The 16,365-nt window shown below is 43.8% G+C and overlaps 1 pseudogene across 1 annotated transcript in view; it reads right to left on the reverse strand.

Moving 5' to 3' along the window:
- The window catches only part of LOC311291136 (cilia- and flagella-associated protein 45-like), a 43,734-nt pseudogene that overhangs the window by 15,978 nt on the left and 11,391 nt on the right, over positions 1-16,365 (reverse strand). The window contains exons 3-6 of the transcript in view: positions 13,235-13,336; positions 4,286-4,443; positions 4,094-4,223; positions 3,852-3,998 (exon numbers count right to left, since the gene is read on the reverse strand). The product of the transcript in view is annotated as a cilia- and flagella-associated protein 45-like (transcript). The remainder of the gene's footprint in view (positions 1-3,851; positions 3,999-4,093; positions 4,224-4,285; positions 4,444-13,234; positions 13,337-16,365) is intronic.

Below are 16,365 nucleotides of genomic sequence, written 5' to 3' on the forward strand. Positions count from 1 at the left end.
GGATATGGATGGCTCGAAGCGACCTCAGATGCTTCTGACCCCATATGAGGAGGTGGCGAGCGAGTTGCGACATACGGCGAGAGCGTAGACCACCTTGACGGTTGATGTACGCTACTGTTGCGGTATTGTCTGATCGGACTAGTACGTGCTGGCCCCTGAGCAACGCTCGGAAGCGGTGCAGGGCGAGACGTACAGCCAGCAACTCGAGGCAATTGACATGCCAAAGGCGCTGGGGTCCTGTCCAGGAGCCCGCGGCAGCATGACCATTGCACATGGCGCCCCAGCCCGTGTTGGAGGCATCTGTTGATACAACAACATGCCGGGAAACTCGTTCTAAGGGCACTCCGGCCCGTAGAAAATTGAGGTTCGCCCACGGGGTGAAGGTCTGACGGCAGGCTGGAGTCACTGGGACTCAGAGCGTGCCGTGTTGCCATGCCCACCTCGGGACTCGATCGCGAAGCCAAAGCTGAAGCGGTCTCATATGAAGCAAACCCAGCGGCGTTACTGCGGCTGCGGATGCCATATGCCCCAGGAGCCTCTGAAAAAGTTTCAGTGGAACCGCACTCTTGCCCTCGAACTGACGAAGACAAGTCAGCAGTGACTGCGCGCGCTCGCTCGTAAGCTGCGCGCACATGGCGACCGAGTCGATCTCCATACCGAGAAAAGAGATCCTCTGCACGGGGCAAAGTTTGCTCTTCTCCCAGTTGACCCGAAGGCCCAGACGAACTAGGTGCCGGAGCACTAGGTCCCTGTGTTCGCAAACCTGGTCTCGAGAGTGAGCTAGGATCAGCCAGTCGTCGAGATAGTTCAGGATGCGAACCCCGTGTTCCCGGAGGGGAACAAGGGCTGCCTCGACGACCTTCGTAAAGACGCGAGGAGACAGGGCTAGTCCGAAAGGGAGAACCGCGTACTGGTATGCCTGCCCCTCGAAAGCAAACCGTAGAAACGGTCTGTGTCGAGGTAAAATGGAGACATGGAAGTAGGCGTCCTTCAGGTCGATCGCTGCAAACCAATCCTGCGGCCGCACACACTGGAGGATGTGTTTGGCCGTTAGCATCTTGAACGGCATCCTGTGAAGGGAGCGGTTCAAGACGCGCAGGTCGAGGATTGGCTGTAACCCACCGGACTTCTTGGGTACAATGAAGTAAGGGCTGTAAAAGCCGGACTTCATTTCGGCTGGAGGGACAATCTCGATCGCACCCTTCGCCAGCAGGGTAGCGACCTCCGCTCTCATGATGGGGGCATTGCCACCGACCAAAGTGAAGCGGACTCCCCTGAAGCGGGGAGGAGATCTCGCGAACTGAATCGCGTAGCCGAGCCTGATGGTTCTCGCGACCCAGCGGGACAGTCTGGGAAGCTCTAGCCAGGCCTCCAGAAAGTGCACCAGCGGGGTCATACGAACCACAGACGTACCGTCGGTGGGGCAGCGAGGCGGAATGACCGGCACCGGCGAGGGTGGCATAGCGGCCCTGTGCGGGGGCACGGTCATTAACCGCGTCCTGCCAGAGGAGGCCAGGGGAGGGCGCGCGTCCCACGGGGGCGTGCTCTGGCAGGGGTCTGGCGACAGAGGGGGATGAGAGGAGCGAGGCCCGTGGGCGGCGCATGCTGTCATCCCAAACCTCTGGGACAGAGGGGGGCGGGAGTGGCGGGACCCGAGGGTGGCGCGCACTGCGGCCCTCGAGCTCTGTGGGCTCAGGATTGGGAATTTCGATTCTTTCTTTAACCACATTAGGGTACTGCTCGTCGTGGGACGAGCAGCGGGGAGTGGAGAACAAAAGATTCTCCCCCGGCCCTCCACCGGGGGAAGGAGTGGCCCTGCTACCAGCTCCTGTGGAGAAAAGAAAACCAATCCTGAGCTGCCCGTCTCAGGAGCGCCGCTTAGCCTGGCGTTTAGCGGGCGGCGGGGCTGGAGAGGGCTGTGGCGCCTTCTTGCGGCTTCCTCCACGACGCGACCCCGATGACTGCTGCTGGGGCCGTGCGGGAGGGGCGGGAGCCGCAGGAGGGCGCCCTCGGCGGCGAGCAGGCTGAGGGCTCTGAACCGGCGGCTTAGCAGCAACAGCACGCCGGGGCAGAATGTGCTTAATGGCCTCAGACTGCTTCTGAGCAGTCGAGAACTGCTGGGCAAAGTCCTCGACTGCACCACCGAAGAGGCCGGCCTGGGATATGGGAGCGTTGAGCAGACGAGTCCGCTCAGGCTCACGCATATCAGCCAGGTTCAGCCACAGGTGTCTCTCCTGGACCACAGCTGTGGACATCACCAGACCCAGGGAGCGCGCGGTCACTTTCGTCGCCCGGAGAGCGAGGTCAGTGGCGGCGCGCAGCTCATCGAAGAGCCCTGGGTCCGTCCTACCCTCGTGCATGTCACGAAGCATCTTGGCCTGGTAGACCTGTAAGATGGCCATGGCATGCAGTGAAGCAGCTGCCTGTCCCGCCGCTCTGTAAGACTTCGCCACCATAGTAGACGAGAATCTACAGGCCTTGGAAGGGTGCTTTGGATCACCACGTGATGAAGCGCTTGCCGGACACAGCTGCATCGCGACAGAACGTTCAACCGTGGGTATCCCAGTGTACCCACAAGCATCAGCTTTATCGAGGGGAGGAAAGGCGGAGAAAGCCGACGAACGATCGCGAGAAGACATGGGAGCCTTCCAGGACCGCGTGACTTCCTCATGCACTTCCGGGAAGAATGGTATTGGGGCTGGGCGGCGACGGGTGTCAGCGGCCGCTCCCAAAAACCAATCGTCCAACCGCGAGCGCACTGGATCAGGTGGCGGGGACCACTCAACACCAATGGCCGCGGCTGCCCGGGAAAGCATGGCGGTCAGCTCGGGATCAGACTCGGGCAACGCTGGCACGCCCGAGGGCGGCAACGCAGCCGAATCCTCACTTCCCGAGGACTCGCGCCCACCTTGTGATGCCGCGATCGACATAGTATCCTCTTCTGGAGCTCCAAACGAGACGCGCGGGGGCTCCGAAGAGGGACCCGCGGTCTCAGTTTGTACACTCGCGGGTGCTGATGCTGAAGAGGGGTGTGTGGACCGCGGACGTGTCGGCGGTGTGTCCCACACAGTCACCCTCAGGTCACCCCGGCCACCAGCCGAAGTACTAGCCCTCTCGGAGTCAGTAGATCGGGGTGTGGGTAGGGGGACTCTCGCTCTGGTGAGTTCATTGAGTCTCGACCGCAGCATAGAGATGGTCATGTTCCCGCAGTGGGAACATGAGTCATCCATGAACGCTGCTTTAGCGTGATCAACGCCCAAACACGCTAAGCAGTATTCATGCCCATCAGAAAAGAATATCTCGCGACCGCAACCAGAAGTGCACGGGCGAGGCATCTTTGAAAAGACGTGCCGCGTGCAAGCTCTTTTTGTGAGAGGATAAAACTCCGCGGATGCTGAAGCGAACAGGGAGAAAACACACTAACTGTCAGATCACTGAACAGATCAGCAGGGTAGTGAGCACTCGCTGAAATCGCCGTCACACCAACACCGGAGAGTTCGCTCGTCTCGAAGGGAAGAGTAGACTAACTCAGAATATTTTGGCTTGCAGGAGAGGAGAAGTTCTCGGCTCCGAAGCGAAAGCATGTCTGCATTGTGCTCGCGTACTTCCTTATATACCCCCTGCGGCGGGCGGAGTTACGCTATGCAAATTCCGCAGACCCATGGCATTTCATTGCCATAGGCTCGTTTTCTAATACTCGAAGGTGATAGGCTTCTAAGCGAAACCCCAATCGTCGTCATCCGACGTAACTCGGAGTGACCACGAAAGGGAACAGTCTGCCCCTGATTTTAAAGTTTAAGATTACAGTGGTGGTGGATGTCAAGAGAGGCGATTAAAAAGACTTTTCTTACCAACTTCTTGGTTGTATACTCTACAGCACGCAAACCTGCTAAACTCTCTTCTTCCTTTTTCTGCTTTTTAGCAAGCAGGTTCTTCTCATTTATCCTCTGAATATCCTGAAGCAATTTCCTCTGCTCTTCCTCCTTCCTTTCAATGACCTGAGATAACATTACACAAAGAGTGAGTTCGAAAACTACCGGTACTTTTGATTCAAATTGATCTGGAGATAAAATTTTCTGGATATTGCATGTACTTTGAGCTCCTCCATCTGCATCTTTTCCATGTTTTCCAGCAACTGCTGACCCTCCTGGTCCTTCATCTCATCCTGAAGCATTTTCTCCTCCAGACGCATCTGGATCTGGTCGAGGGTGCACAGCTTCCCCCTTTAATAACACCCACCCATTAACCAGGGAGCAATACATTGTATGTAGAGTATATGGAATACAGAGTGTTTTTTTTTTCCTGAGTTTCTACGGCTCGGCAACGCTCCGCCTCCATGATGGCATCCAGCCTTTTCTCCTCCTCCAGCCACTTTGCGCGGTTCTGTTTCTTCTCCTTAATCTGCGCATCCCGGACAACATGGCACTGCGCTTTCCGAATCAACTGCAGGAGTACAAAGACAACATTTGCATGTAGGAAATAACCAGTGCGTCATGGTTTGGCTTGTTAGTGTGGTCCTATCTACCTCATTGAGCTTCTTGACTTCATCTTCTTGTTCCATTCCCATGGCGTTGGCTCGTTCCAACAGGTAATCTCGAGCTCACTGAGTTTCTGGTTCTTCTGCCGAGAGAGGCGCGCCTGACGCATCCGTGCTTTTCTCTCCTCTGCAGAATCCTGACATGACAACAACCAGACAGTGTTAATTTTGGCAGCCATTTTTGATTTAGTCTTAGTTTTCATCTTGAGACGAAAATACTTATTGGTCTTAGTCACATTTTAGTCATTTTGTCTTTCATAGTTTTAGTCTAGTTTTAGTTGACGAAAAGTCATTGCGTTTTTTGTCAACTTTTAGTCAAACTGCAGTTACCGACATTCATTTAGGTAGCTATTTATATGTAGTCCTTAGACAAAAAATGTCCTACATTTTTTATCTCTAGGCCAATTCAATTAAGCTTATGAGAAATGTAAATTTATGTAACAGGCTGTATTGACATTGCACTCTTTAGCAGTAGCACTTGTGCAATTCTACATACCCCTTTTCCTTAGTTCAGTGGTTTTTAGAGTGCCCTACCCCCTGGTACCCCCTCTTCCACTTAGACTGCATTCACATTTTTTCCACTAAGGGACAAAAAAAATGTTATATATATATTTTTAAATTAAACAATGTTCAATAAATATGCAATGATGGTAAAAACTTAGTAATACCGGTACTTTTAAAATATTAAATTAAAGTCAGTAGTAAGTCACTGTCTTTATGAGTGAGTCATGGAGTCATTCATTCATTCAGTAAGGAAGCAAGCTGCTATTTTTATGAACGGGTCATTGAATCTCACGAATCATTCTAAGCCACAGAATCGTTCACGAATCACCGCTGTGTGCTGCAGTTCTGCTGTGGCTTTCGTTGCAAAATAGAGCAATACGCCTATGACAATACTGTTTTAAATGTAGTAAATCATTTAATGTTACCCTTCTGTTTGTTGCACTGTTGTATAAAATCAATGTCTCATTTGAAATCGTGTGGATATTCAGGAAACATTGCATTCTTGCTCGTATAATATGATCGACATTAAAAACACTAGATTTCAGCCTATATTTTGATCGCAGATTTAGTAGCACAAAGATTCAGTAGTAGTCTGTGTTCGGCTCGTGGCAGAACACAGACCGACTGAAAGACACTTTAATTTAAGTAGAACATCTCAAATGAAGATCGCTAAACTCCAGCTTACTTGTGTTGTTTTCAGATCATCCGCGCTTCTTCAGCAGTGTAGAGAGCGCGCGCGCATGGTTGCCAGATACTATTGAAAAGGCCGGGTAGGAAACGTGTTCTTTAACAGAAAAGCTCTGTCTGGGGATTTAATTATTAAAATCTGGCAACCGTAAGCATGAACGCTCGTAAAAAACAGTCAATGTGTTGTCGTCTCCTTTATTTGACACAAACAAGCGGTTTTGGTTAAGTTTAAAAAATGTTTAAACGCATTTAGTCTCGTCTTTTTTCGTCAACGATATTGCATGTGTTGATATAGTCACAGTTATCGTTTAATGACGTGGGTGTCGTCTCTCATCGTCTTGTCTTAGTCAGGGGAAAAAAGGTCGTCAACGAACATTTTTCGTCATAGTTTTCGTTAACGAAATTAACACTGCAACCAGATCAGGGGCGTTTCCTCAGAGGAGGCAAGGGAGGCAGTGCCGCCTCAAAAAATTGGATCAAATATTTCAAAATGTTAACAGACCCCTTAAAGTGCGCGGTGGGTTTAGTGGGGGGTAATTAAGAATGAATGGGGGAAAGTCATGCAAGAGGAGGTCAGTGGCGGTTCTAGACCATTTCAACTGGGGGGGCCAAGCTGGGGCCAGTTGTACTGTTAGAGGGGCCAGTTACATTTAGACCTCATTGTTGTCATATCATTTTCTGCACTGCACTGTAGGCATTAACAGGCAAAATACCATGTTTACAATCATTCAACAATGTATTTGCATTTCCATTATATTTTTAGCGCAATTTTCCACCGGACAAAATTGCGATTGTTAACTCATGATTTCTGTTCTGTCTGTGCGCACCAATCTTGCACTTCTATCTACTCCTCAACCAGACCACCTAGAGACTTCGGGTTTTCGGCATTATGTTAAGGAAGGTCTAATCTCGGGAATGCACAAAAAAAATCCAGGAAAAGATTTACTATCTCTCAGTGTTGTGATCAAGCACAAGCCCTAAAATGTGAAGCCAAAACGTCTCGATCGCCCCCCGGTGGCTGGTCCTAGTATAGGTCATAAGCCCCGCCTCCCCATGTTATTCAACAGGACGTGAGACCAACTAAACAATTAAATTACACTTCAAATATCTTTTTTCCAAAGGTGGTTTCTTTCATTTGCTGTCGTTTTTATCACGCTGATGTAAGTTCAAGTGTCTGTTTCAAAAATAAGTTGTTTTTTAGTTAGTTATGTGATGTGGTGGTGTAACGTCATGATTGACAGCTGTGATTGACAGGTTCTCGAGCGAAGTAGTCACTGAAGCACCAACGGACATTTTTTTCGGGATCTTCGGAGGACTGAGGAGATTGTATTTACTTTATTTTAACAAGCCTCTTGTCGTACTGCAATCAATTTTTTTAAAAGTGTGCAGAATCCACTCTCCCTCGGTGCATTCTGCGAGAGTGAGGGCGGAGCGCTGATTTTCGCGGCTTTACTTCCTGCTCACTACTGCGCATGTCTGGTCCCGAGATCGCTACTGCGCAGACTCAAGTTCCAATCTTTTTTTTACAGTCTATGGTTGTGATCCCATGAGGTCAGAAAATTGCGCTAAAACACTCACCGAGTTTTTATTACTTGTTTAGATTTGCATTACATATTCAGAATCAGTCACATTAACTGTATTCTACGATTTTTGTGTTTTTTTGCAAAAAAAATCAGCAAATTCATCTAGATTTAAGGCCTTTGCCCTCCTTGACTCAATACTTAGAACGCCTAAATTGCTTAATCTGTCATCTGACATTGTGGACCTGAGATAGGTTTTCACCAGCTTTAGTGCATACAATATAATATACAATTAAATTATGCTTATTTTAAATGTATTGTGCAGGCTAGGTATAAAAAATATAGGAAAAACCATGATAATATGAAACGCTTCAAAACAGAGCGCACAAAGCGCGTATGCGCATCGCGGGTGCAGAATGATGTGCTCAAAGCAACATGGAGTCACAGTGTTCAGCGCTGCGCTGCACAAGTGCGCATTTAAAAGTTCACGGCACAAAGCGAAGAAATGTCGAGCGCACAAATCCTAGTGTAGCCCATGGGCGAGGCTAGCCCCTTTTTAGGGGTGCTTCAGCACCCCTAAAAAGGAGCTCAGCACCCCTAAAACTTGGAGTAAGAAATGTTGTTATTCTAAAATTTTTGTTCGTCTTTGACAAGGTTAAATAATGTTCTTCATCTTCAATCCGCAGCAGCGCCAAGCAGAGCGCAGGTCAGAAACAGAGGCGTGTGTGTGTGTGTTTGTTCATCTGAGCCTCATTGGTCTTTCACTTCTCGTCAATGTCAGAATATTTGAGATGACCAATCAAATCAAAGTAGGCGGGCTTTATTTTCACAGAAGCTGCTGAGCGCGAATTTTACATGGAATTTTAGCAGCACGACTGACGCTTCAGTTTATAGTGCGAGTTAAGATGTAAGTAGCTAAACTAAACATTTTATATTTGACAGTTTTTTAGGTCATAAATGTTAAACGAATGACAAAAATAATTAGAAAACTAATAAACTTTTGTCTATTTTCGCCATTTTGAGCTGAAAATAGGCCTATATAACGTGCAATTATGTCATTGTGAGGGGACAAGAAACATTAACAAAGCCGTTTTCATAGGCACAAGATTAATAATGCATGTGTACATGTTGAGAATTAATATAATACAATTTGTAGCCTTCAGTAAATTAAAAAAGTTCAGCTTTAGGAGGGGAAGAGACAGGGCAAGATCAGGAGACTGAGAGAAAAAGACAGAGTGATGGAGATGAGGAGAGAGCAGGTTTTAAATCTATTTCTTATACTTTTTTGGCCTTCAAACGTCTTGAAATGCACATATCAGAGAAATAAAAATGTTTAACCCCATAACAACCTCAAATTTATGACCTCTTTGATTATAAAGCCCTGTCTACAGCCATGTATTAGGCCTAGATCAATAATGAATGTGTACATATTGTGAATGAATTTAATAAACTTAGTTACCTAGCTTTCCTGGTAGCTTTGTCTGAGAAAATGATTCATAAATCAACCTATCAGTTGACCCTATGTTTACTTTCTTCACTGACAGACAAAAATGAAAAGCCTATATCAGTCAAAGCTCAGCTTTAGGAGGGGAAAAGACAGAGCAAGAGAAAAACAAAGAGAAAAAGAGTGTGATGCTGATGAGGTGAGAAAAATAAACAGCTGCCCGCACATGGTTTTAAAGCTATTGTTATCCAATTTTTTTGGCCTTCAAAACATCTTAAAATGCACATATATAGATCAGAGAAATCAAAAATTTCTCAGGGGAGCATGCCCCCGAACCCCCCTAAATACCACACATTTCGGACCTCAGTGATTCTAAAATTCTGCCATATGCATACTGGATGGATGAATGAATGAAACTAGTTAATAATGAGCATTAGACCATAAACTAACTTTTTTTTTCCCTCATTGGGGGCTGAGCCCCCCTAAAATGAAAATCCTAGAATCGCCCCTGGTGTAGCCTATATCTGTCCAACAGTTTATTGATAATTTGTTTCTTCACATAGTGAAGTTTTAAATTCCAGTTATTGTGCGTTTGATGCCCTTGATTAGTCCTTGTGGTGTGAACAGGCACACGGTAGCGAGTCGTTTTAAAACAGCAACAAACATGAAATACAAATACACAAAATAAAGTCATTTTATGCAAATCCACAGCCTTTTATCTACAGATCAAGCATTATAATGTGAATATATCATTTTGGAGAGAGTTTTACCGTGCAACCTGCTGTAACCGGACGAGGCGCGCGCGCTGTTTGTATACTGAATGGAGAATGATTGACAGATGAGGGAAAACGAGTTTCCATAAACTTTGATTTAATGATGTAAATAGACTTCTGTCCCTCACATTAAGCTATGGAATGGCTTCAGATGACTTTGTGAAATTATAATCAGACCCAAGTCACCCAAACTGACGTGAAAAAGAGGCGCAGAAAAGCGCGCTGTTTGCATCCCTGTTTAAGTAAAAATATCAGCACCATGAGTTTGTTGATCATTTTTATCCTTTTTCAAACTGCCACAAACTAACAAAACGGCCAGGTTAAGATTAGCTGATCTAACGTTACACTTCTGTAATGCATTTAATACAAATACAACATATTAACAACTTTACTCACCTCTATATTTCCTTCTTTGCTTTAACTATAATATTCGCGCAAAACGTCCACCAACTTCTGAATAGAAAAAAACCTGCAGATCCGATTTAAGCAGTCCCTCTAGGGTTACATTTGTGTTCCGTGTTGCCACTGTCTAATAACGGATGTGAAAAACAACGATAGCAAAAAATAGTTTTGTAAAAATGATTTCACACTCCACATTTAGGGGGGCCACAAGGGGGTCCAAGCTTGTTGTCACAGGGGCACTGGCCCCCCTCTAGAACCGCCACTGGAGGAGGTACTGCCTCCTCCTATCGCGCTATGATTGGTTCGTGTGATAAATCCCGCCTCCTGTTTACAGACATCTCCCGCATGTCGAGCGCGGCAGTTCATCTACATTAGACGGTGTAATGAAGCGTGTGGGTTACTGCATCCAACAACCGAACATTTTAACTTACCCTCTCGTAACTTCTGCATCCTTTAGCTTGGACTACAAAATTGCAGCGAGAAATAAAAATGGCGGATTGCTCGAAGTGTTGGGCCGGAAGTCAATGTCCTTATTTGGCAGTTCCGCTGCAAATACTGTGACGTAATAGTTCAAAAAACGTCATAGAGAACAGAAAAATCGGAACGGGTTGAAAAATAGGACCAAAACAGAATATAAAGATATCAACGAAGCACCTGAAGAGAATAATTTAAACTTTTCTGTACTTCTAAACACTCCAAATGTACAACAAAATGCATATAAGGGCTAAAAAAGTGGATTTAGCATGATATGTCCCCTTTAAACAGCTCTGCCACTTGGATAACACCGCTTTGTCACTTCAAAATTCTAACTTGAAATGGCCTGAAAACATGATGACACTGGTTTAGTGAGCAATCTGCTCAGTGAAATTAAAGGTATTTAGATCTACTCCCGTCGCATGAAAGGTTGCAGCGATGAGCTTGTAGCCGATGACACACATGAATGCGGTGATCTTATCAATGCAACTCGATTTCTGCACTCTCACGAATGCTTTCATCAAAACTAACAGTGCAAACACAATGTGAATAACAGATTCATTGTTCAGTGAAGACAGTGTCATTGATTATAATGGACTCAGTTACTGATAAACTTGCGCTCTTTGATTGGTAGGGCTGGGTATCATTCAAAAAAATTCGATACCAATACCTATACCTTGATTTCGATACCGGTTCCTGAACGATACTTTTTTCGATACCAATTTTATGAAATCCAAAGATTACATAACACATTACCTCAGAAAAACTTTTTTCAGTTTGACTCATGCTCCTTAGCCAGTGCACAAAGGAAAAAAAATTTTTTATAAAGAGCTCATGCTCACCAAAGCTAAATTTGTTTGATCAAAAATACAGTAAAACATGTAACATTGTGAAATAGTATTATTTGAATATATTTCAAAATGTAATTTATTCCTGTGATGTCAAAGCTGAATTTTCAAAATCATTACTTCAGTGTCACATAATCCTACAGAAATATGAAAACAGTTTGCTGCTTAATATTTTGTAAACTGATACATTTTTTCATGATTCTTTGACGAATAAAATTTTCAAAAGAACAGCATTTGAAACAGAAATATTTTGTAACATTACACGTGTTTTAAGGTAATTTTTGATCACTTTAATGCATCCTCACTGGAAAAAAAAATCTGACTAACCAACACATTTTTGAACGGCAGTGTACATTTAGTAGGTCATTATTGCAATATAAACACTGTCAGAGTGATCAACAAGGTATCTCTTCATTTACCAGTCAAAGACGGAGCAACTTTCTGCTCTTATGTTTACTCCGTGCACTTCTCAAGGTCTTCATCATATCTGTCGTTGTACCGGTCTTTGCAGCAATTATTTTACCGCAAATACTGCATCGCGCGCTGTTGGCATCGAGCCTGGAGAACTGTAGCCACACTTTCGATCGACTTTTCCACATCTTTAGGGTATTGTGTGTGTGTGTGCGTGTGTGTTCGCGTCTCATATGAGTATGTGCGTGGAGAGTTTGTGTGTGTGCTCGCGTCTCATTGAGTATGTGCGCGAGTTTGTGTGTGTGCTCGCGCCTCATATATGCGTGGACAGTTTGTGCGCGCGCGCGTCTCGTGTGTGTAGAGTTTGCGTGTATGTGCGTGAGCGAATTTAAGTGTGTCGTTGTGCATTTCATATGTATTTGTTTGAGCACTGACGTTGACGAGTTAACCCCTTAGGTATCGAGATCTGGTACCGAACAACGAGTCATTTTTCGATACTCGATAGTATCGAGGCAATTCGGTCGGTACCTAAAAAGTATCGAACTCGGTACCCAGCCCTATTGATTGGCAGCTCCAGCGATTATAAAGGGAGCATTATTTGATCGCTGTCAGTATATAATTTAATCACAGTTTAAATAACAGATTGCTACTAAGAGAAACGATGTGAAGTTGACCGTTTAGTCACTGGATTGATTTACTGATGCATAAACGGCAATAAACAATGAACGTCTGACTGTACATGAATCATTACGTATCAGAAATCACTGATCACAGATTAAGCATTAAAATGAACACGGTTACTTGCATGTTGTTGCATTACTGTCGGGTTCATATCTTGCAGTTAAAGTCTGTTTGCAAAGCCTGTGCCGAAATTGCGACTGATTTGCCAAAGAATTCACAGTGAAATTTTCCGAACAAACAAATAATGCACTTTCCTAGCATGGAAGGTAATGTTACATTTAGTCCAGTGATTCTGTATCTCTCTTTTCTTCTAATCTCACTAAAATGCCAGTGGGCGGGGCCAAAGATGCCATGATGTAGAAGACGGTCTTTCGTGGCACTATTGCGTCATAATATGACAAAATCCGAAACTAGTTGTCTTCAGAGCTTGGTTTCAATAAAAGTTGTTTTTGGACTAACAAGGAGGTTTTGAGTTCTGAAACTTACAGGATGTTTTTATAGTGCAATGACCTCGTATATGTCAAAAGATTAAGGAAAATTTAATTTCTCAATTCATGACCCCTTTAAAAACTGTGAAAACACAAATGGCCAATATATGCAGTTCAGGGATACACAGATTTACTGGTTTTATTCACGTCAAATCAGGTTACACCAACATTTTGAACAAGTAATGTAAATATCTCAATAAGGATAACTACATGTCTCCACAGTGTAAAAACCTTTTGCTTCTACTTGCCTGAGGTCTCTGATGAGTTCTTTAGTGATGATGCGTATTACGCCTCTGGCTTTTTGGTCGCAGGAGCAGTGCATGACCGTGTCCTTGACCTCACGCTTCTGCCTTCAGCATCATCTTTCATATCAGCAGCAGAATGCTGAGAATGATTCAATAGACTGTTGGATCTTCCTTTACTTTTCATTTAATGTCCAAGACTATAAAGTAAGCTTTTTTCTACCTGTTTGGGGGTCCCAAAAAGGGTCTCGTCCACATGAGAGGTGAGGGCCCGTGTGCGATAGCGGCCCGACAGTTTCCCAGATGATGGCCCAGAGCATTGAGGCTGAAAAAGCATGTCAAATTACCAACTAGTGAGTCGCTATGTGATTTAAGAATCAGGAGTCTTTAATACAACAACAAATCAGTCAGTTTCTGGTTCTTTTTTTATTCATTATGAAGTACCGACTCATAACATTCATTCCTTCTAGAATTGGACTACACTTCCTGCTGAATATACACGGGTGGTTAAAAGTTTGGAATAATTGTATTTATTTATTAATTTTCATGTTTTTGAAAGTATCTTCTGCTCACCAAGGCTGCATGTATTTGATCAAGTATACCGTAAAAATGGTAAAATATTATTAAAATGTAATACAAGTGTTTCCAATGTGAATATATTTTAAAATAATATAGTAATTTATTCCTGTGATCAAAGCTGAAATTTCAGCATCATTACTCCAGTCTTCAGTGTCACATAAGTCCTTCAGAAATCATTCTAATATGCTGATTTAGTGCTCAATTTATCACTTATAATTGGTGCTCATTTATTAATAATGGTTTATATTGCTGTCAATGTAAAAAAATAAAATAATAATACTGATATTTTTGTGGAAAATGTGATTCTTTTTTTCAGGGTTCTTTATTATAAAGTATAAAGTTAAAAAGAACAGCATTTAAATATAAATATTGAATCAATTTAAACTGGTTCTATCTCGTTTCCAAAAATAAATAAATAGCCTAAAAGTTAAGCAGCAAAACAGTTTTCAACGTTGATAATAATAATTTTAAAAAAAAAGTTTCTTGAGCAGCAAATCAGCATATTAGAATGATTTCTGGAGGATGTATTGTATTTTTCATCAAATAAATGCATCCTTGGTGAGCATAAGACACTTAACATTAAACATTTAAAAATCTTACTCATTACAAACTTTTGCCAGCCAGAAAACATGACATTTTGTCATGTTAATGCCCATAATATAGTGTATATGGTGTGTAAAAGTAACGTTACTTACCATTTCTATCGAGTTCGTCTGGTGTTTCTGGATCAGTGCGTTTACTGCGTTACCCCTGTTGGCATCTATTGGCATGGGCTTATAGGGCTTTTTGCCGATATAACAAGCTGGATCATGCTTGTCGGCTTGTGGAATGTCTGAGAAGTGACGTACTGTAATCTGGTGTTTGTCCACGTTGGTCGCTGTCTGTCGGGCGCAGTGTGAATTGGCCTATATGAATGTGAATTGGCCTATATGAATGCTTAATTAATCTTATTTATTGTATTTGATTCGCTCCGTGCACAATATGGCGGCCGTTGACGTTCGAGCTTGAGTGTGTGGGCCAGTACTTCCGGTGAAAACTTCCGGTGATCTGACAGCGAGAGCGAGAGACAACAGCGACCAAGTTCCATTACCACAGAGATATTTTTTTAGGATTCAAGAGAGGCGACTTGCCTTTCAGAGGGTGACAGCCTCAGCACTTCATGGTTGTGTGCCGTTATGTACCATTTCGTCACGTTACAACAGAGAAGTTAGCTTTCATGCATTCCCCGTTGATGCTGCGGTGCGGGCCGAGTGGATACAGAAGATCCAGAGGCATGACTTCAACCCGACCAAATTTTTAAATGCATATAATTTTCAGTGTATTTCACCTGTGCGTTTATTTTGTGCAAGTGAGATAAGTAAAGATCTGTTTCATAAATCATTATCTGTCTGGTGTTCATAAGCAGCACATACAGTATTGTACTAGTGTAAAATATACACAAACCTGCCTATATTAAATTGTTTGTGGTACCTACAGTTAATTTAAATATGTGATGATAATCTTGATCGAGCAATTGATGCAAGTAAAAATATATGCGCAGAATTGAGAAAATAGTATTTATGGCGATAAATTGTAGCCTATAACAGGGCAAACATGTGAATGTTCACGGTGCATTTTATGCAAACAACTCTAATCGTAGTTGTAACTCTATTTACAGTAGTGTTACGTCCCTCAGCTCTGGTGCTTGTTCCTACACATGTGTATGAGTGCAGTGTCTCTTCCCCTTTTCTTAATTAGGCTACAGATGAGCCACACCTGAGCGAAGCCTATTTGCGCTATAAAAGGCTTCTGGGTCCGCTCCTGAGAGCGCACACAGAGACTGAGAACAGAGTCGATGCACAGCCGTGCTTTCGGTCTTTTGAGTGATCTGATTGCCGTCTAGCCGTCCACCCGGCAGTAGAAAGCGTTCCGTTTTTGTAGTTTTTTTTTTCTTCCTGTGTTAACCTACCTAATATTTGATACCCATTCTGTTAAATAAACATACCCTACTTTTAATACAAGCTGATCTGTGTGCGTCTCTCCTTTATGTTAAGGGTGGTGTCCGACTGCCCGTAACATAGTGGAGGCTCGTCCGAGATGAATAGTTTGATTAAATCGGACTTTAGTGTTAATTGCGGAACTTCTGAACGCTTCAACATTTTGGTGAGTATTCTGGTGAGCAATTATGATTGTCTGTTCCTTTGTTTAGTTGACGTTTATTTTATTTTGGTGGATATCTCAGGAGGGGGCACGTAGGAGATGCCTCGAGCTGAGTAAGCCACTGAAGATTGCGTAGGTATTTAGGATTTTGTTTTGGTTTTGTGTATAGTTAGTTAGAGAAGTTGGACAACATTTTTGCCTATCAGAATACCTTTTAGTTTAGTTGTATAGCTTGTGATATATTGTGGCATATCGCCTATTTAGTGAGCGCTGGTACTCTGATTGTACTAGCGTATTGGTTAAATTTGTGGGTGGACATTAAAATTCGTGTTCGTTTGTAGCCTATATTGTGCTTTTCGTTTGACCACTTCAGATATTCGCTACTTCGTAGCTTTGTCGCAGTTAAACTGCTTTGAGTGTTTATTTGTACTTGATTTTGAGCGCGCTTTAAGCGTCATAACGCTTTAAAATTAAACGTTAACAACCGCTTTAAAATTACGCGTTAAAATGGCAACAGAGGAAGCATTCGTTAAAGAACCCTCTATCGAGTTATTTTTGACATTTTCGAAAGAGCGGTTACTGAATTTGGCTGCAACTTACGAGGTTGAGCTCACTTCTGCTGAAAAGCGCACCAAA

Source organism: Rutilus rutilus, assembly GCF_951802725.1.
Source record: "Rutilus rutilus genome assembly, chromosome: 5".
In the NCBI taxonomy this organism is placed as follows: domain Eukaryota; kingdom Metazoa; phylum Chordata; class Actinopteri; order Cypriniformes; family Leuciscidae; genus Rutilus; species Rutilus rutilus.